Here is a 4,492-nt window from a genome sequence, read left to right on the forward strand (position 1 = left end):
AATGCATAATAAATGCAATATTCTGCTACCACTAATGACATATAATCTACTACATGGCTTTCTTTAAGCATTTCTGAAATTTAATGGGGTATAAATACATATACACATAAATAAACAAATAAATAATTAGACATTAGCTATATAAATGAATAGATGGGCAATATATAAAACAGACAATGTCTGCTTGATATGGGAAAATCAGGGCAATAGTTTAGATTTTATTGTATTGCATGTGATTATAATAAATCACATTTGAAATGCACATAAGATGTTTGAGAAGGACTGAGAAGATTAACTTTACTTATATGCAAAATAGACCATAGCCCTACAGGGGAGATTCAGGGTGTTCTAGGAAGCCGCCTGTCCTTCAAAGAACCATCCACTCATCAGGGAGTGTGATACCCCCCCACTGTGTTCTTTTTGCTTGGGTTACTTTGGCTATTTGAGGTCTCTTGTTCAATATAAATTTTTGAATTGTCTTTTCTATTTCTGTGAAGTATGTCATTGGTATTGTGATGGAGATTGCATTGAATCTGTAGATCACTCTGGGTAGTATGGTCATTTTGACAATATTAATTCCTCCAGTCAATTAACACAGGATATCTTTTATTTGTGTCTTCATTTTCTTCCTTTGGTGTCTTATAGTTTTCAGTGTACAGATCTTTCCCTTCCTTGGTTAAGTTTATTCCTGAGTGCTTTACTTTTTCTTTTTTGATGCTGTCATAAATGAGATTGTTTTCTTGTTCTTCTTTGGATGAGTCATTATTTGCTTGATTGTTTGTATATTTATTTATTTTTAGCTCCCACAAATAAGTCAGAACATGTGGTATTTCTCTTTCTGTACCTGACTTGTTTCACTTAATATAATTGTCCCTAAGTCCATGTTGTTGTGAATGGTAGTATTTCATTCTTTTTTATAGCAGAGTAGTATTCCATTGTGTAGATATACCAGTTTCCTTGTCCACTCATCTGATGATGGACATTTGGGCTGATTCCAACTCTTGGCTATTGTAAATAGCGCTGCAATAAACATGGAGGATAAGTCATTATTTTTGTGTAAAAATGCAATTGACATTTGTATGTCGATTTGGAATCCTGCAACTTTACTAAATTTATTTATTTACTGAATTCCTTTATTACTAAATTTATTTATTTACTATGAAAAAAGCATTTTTTGTAAGCAGCAATTGCATACATCATCTATGGGAAGTGGCATTGAGGAAGCTGAAATTTGCATTCAGAAGCTATATATCACAACATCTGTTTATTATCACTTCCCCAACCTCCTTTCCACACTTCTACAAGTTTAGATATCAGAAATTGAGATTGGTTTTTCATGATTTTTTAACAAGCTTTTTTTAACAGCTTCCTATGATTTTTTTCTCCTCTGAGTGTTTTCAAATTGATTTTTCAGTGGAAAGGTTTTTAGTTTCAGAATTTTGTCAGGTCTTAAAGTCAGGCTAACAGGTCAGTTATTCCCAGGTACACTCTATTTCATTTTCTCCATCATCTTAATGTGCAAAGCTGCTCAATTTTTGAAGTGTGTATGCAGTGCAGTTTCAAAATGACAGCATAAAAATTTAGAGGGGTGGTTTGTTCAAAACTCTAATTGGCACTTTATATGTTTCTCCATCATCTTAATGTGCAAAGCTGCTCAATTTTTGAAGTGTGTATGCAGTGCAGTTTCCAAATGACAGCATAAAAATTTAGAGGGGTGGTTTGTTCAAAACTCTAATTGGCACTTTATATGACATTTTAAAGGCATTAAGTATTTCTAAGCCATTAAGAAAATTGTTATTATTGTACAAGTCGCTTTAAAAGAATAAATTTACCCACCAGGCTGTTAACTCCAAATTATTTCCTTTGAACACAGAATAATCCATAGCGATGTTTTTATACTTTCATACTGTAATTAGAATTAATAACTAAAATGTCACAAATATTGTTTCTAAATAGAACTACTGCTGTGTATTTTGTGAAGTTATTTCTTCTTAGGGTTGGAGATCAGCTTTTTTATAAGCATGATTTGTTTCCTTTTTATATGCTTCATTATTTTGACTTGTACAGGAAAGAATAAACAAATTTAATTTTGTAGGGCAATATACCTTCCTCAGAAATATTAAATTCTATCAGTGTTTTTCTTTCATTTGCACTGAGTTGCAGCATTGTTTGTTCCTCCTCTTCAATTCAAATGCTTCTCTGTTCTAGATTCATCAGCTACTAATTGAGCATTCAGCATAACTCAGATATGATGTATACAGAAATGCATTCAAGAAAAGATCAAACCAGTAGGCTGCCAATCTGCACTTGGACTTTAGCTTGCTTGCTTTTTTTTTTTTTCTGGGCTGCATTGTATTTCCTCCTTAAAATTTATATTTTCATGTCATAATACCCAGTGCTTAAGAATATGACTGTAATAGGGCATAGGTCTTTGTAGTGGGTTGAATTATGTCCTTCCAAAATTCACTGAAGCTTGAATTGTGCACCCCAAATTTTATGTATTAGAAACTTGGCTTCCACTGTGACTGTTAAGAGGGTGGGAAATCCTATTATGGTAATTGAAAGGCAGAGCCTTGAAGAATTGATTGGATTGTAGGACCATGCAGTAGTGAATGGATTAAAAATGGTAGTCAGGGGTGTGATTCTGAGGCCTTTAAAAGGAGAGAGAGGAGAGTCTTTCTCTTTCTCTGCTCTGCTCTTCCTTCCTTCTCTGCCATTTCACAACGTGATACTCTGCCATCATTGAAGTCACCACCAAAGAAAGCCTTCACCACATGTGTGCCCTGGACTTTGGACTGCCTAGCTTCTGAAACTGTAAGCAGTACACTTCCTTTTCTTTACAAATTACCCAGTTCTGTGTATTTTGTTATAAGCAAAAGAAACAGACTAATACAGTCTTTAAAAAAGTAATTAGGGTAAAGTGAGTTCATTATGGTGAGCTTTAGTTCCATATAACAGGGGCCCTTATAAGAAGAAGTGCTAACGACATAGAGGAGCAGAGGAGCAGACCACGTAAACACAGACATAGAAGATGCCATCTACAGTGCTTGCTTTTAATAAATCTTAAATATAGATCTTAATATATAGGCTTGACGTGAATATTATTAAATCTTCCCCACTGTTCCCTTGCCTCTGAATGTTCACTGACCTGTGAAGATAGTTGAGTGGATAAATAAACTCATGCTTAGACCTGGCAAATCAAAGGGATATTAGAAATAGGACTAATTTTGACTTTTTTCAAAAAGCTTTGTATTACATAATGTACTGACTTAAAAAACAAAAAAAAATCAGGGAGACAGAATGGTAAAAATAACACACATAAACTGGCTTTCACTTCTTTTTTATCAGTCAAAAGAGGTGGGGTCATTAACCTGTGCGCTAGCCTGCCTGTTTTCCACCCTCATTTCACATTTGCTGGTAGCTCCATATGTTACACTTGGCTTGAGCCTTGGAAGGGAAAAGGAGGCTGTGAAGAGAGAAGGCACCAGGAGAGAGGGGCTCCAAAGGCCGAGATATCAGTTCCAGCCACTGACCTCAGTCCATGTATGCTTTTATCTAAGCCTTCGTTGAAGTGAGTGGTCAGCTATGTCCAATGTTGCCAAAGAACAAAGAAGATGAATGCTAAAGGGGTTCTTTTGCTTTAGGCAATTGGAAACCACTGGTGACCTTGTGAAATCATGTCCTGTAGAGTGGTGAGGATGGAATTCAGATGTCTGCTGGCCAATTATGTATCAATAAAAGAAAAAAATCAGATTAACCATATTAAAAAAAAAGATGTCGGCTGAATGAACAGTGAAGAGAAGGCTAGAAAAAGGAATACAGTGGAAGTGTGCTGGTCTGTCAAGAAGCTCAGCAACCATTGCTAGAAGTTGAGCTCCTCGGGGCCCTCGCCAGGAAGCCTCCAGAGCTGTCCAGTGCACAATCAAACTAGGACCTAGTACCATGTTGTTTATTCTTCACAACACCTAACACAGAACATATTTGTCATTAAGTGTGAACCTAATATATGTTTTTTAAATAAATGACAGAAAGAGCATACACAAAGTAAGGAGAAAAGATTTTTAGAGTCTAGAGGTTGGTAAAGGGCCATAAAAAATGATGACATTGTGTAATGTTGAATATACTAATTATCCCGATATGAGCATCACATATTGCACACAGGTATTGATATTCAACTCTGTACCTTACAGATATGTACAATCAACTAAGTTACAATAAAAAAAGAAAAAAACCCAAACAAATAAAAAACAAACAAAAATCCATGTTTATATTTTGAAGATTATACTGAGAATTGATTCAATTTTATTTCGAGAATTAGGCAGACTCAGAAAGAAACACACTAATAATAATAACAGCCTCGGGGCCGGCCCGGTGGCGCACTGGATAGTGCGCCGCTTGGGAAGTGCGGCGGCGCTCCCGCCCGAGGGGTCGGAGCCCCCGTACAGGCCGGGTCCCGCTCAACGGCCGGGCCAGGGGGGGGGGACAGACGCGG

At 36.3% G+C, this 4,492-nt stretch overlaps 1 protein-coding gene across 1 annotated transcript in view; it reads left to right on the plus strand.

The window, feature by feature from the left end:
- Positions 1–2,777: 2,777 nt before the first annotated feature.
- The window catches only part of CTXN3 (cortexin 3), a 14,844-nt gene continuing 13,129 nt past the window's right edge, over positions 2,778–4,492 (plus strand). Inside the window, exon 1 of the mRNA XM_008586988.1 lies at positions 2,778–2,814. The gene's annotated coding sequence lies outside the window, so the exon portion shown is untranslated. The remainder of the gene's footprint in view (positions 2,815–4,492) is intronic.

The sequence above is a fragment of the Galeopterus variegatus genome, unplaced genomic scaffold (assembly GCF_000696425.1).
Source record: "Galeopterus variegatus unplaced genomic scaffold, G_variegatus-3.0.2 Scaffold4199, whole genome shotgun sequence".
Taxonomy (NCBI): Eukaryota; Metazoa; Chordata; class Mammalia; order Dermoptera; family Cynocephalidae; genus Galeopterus; species Galeopterus variegatus.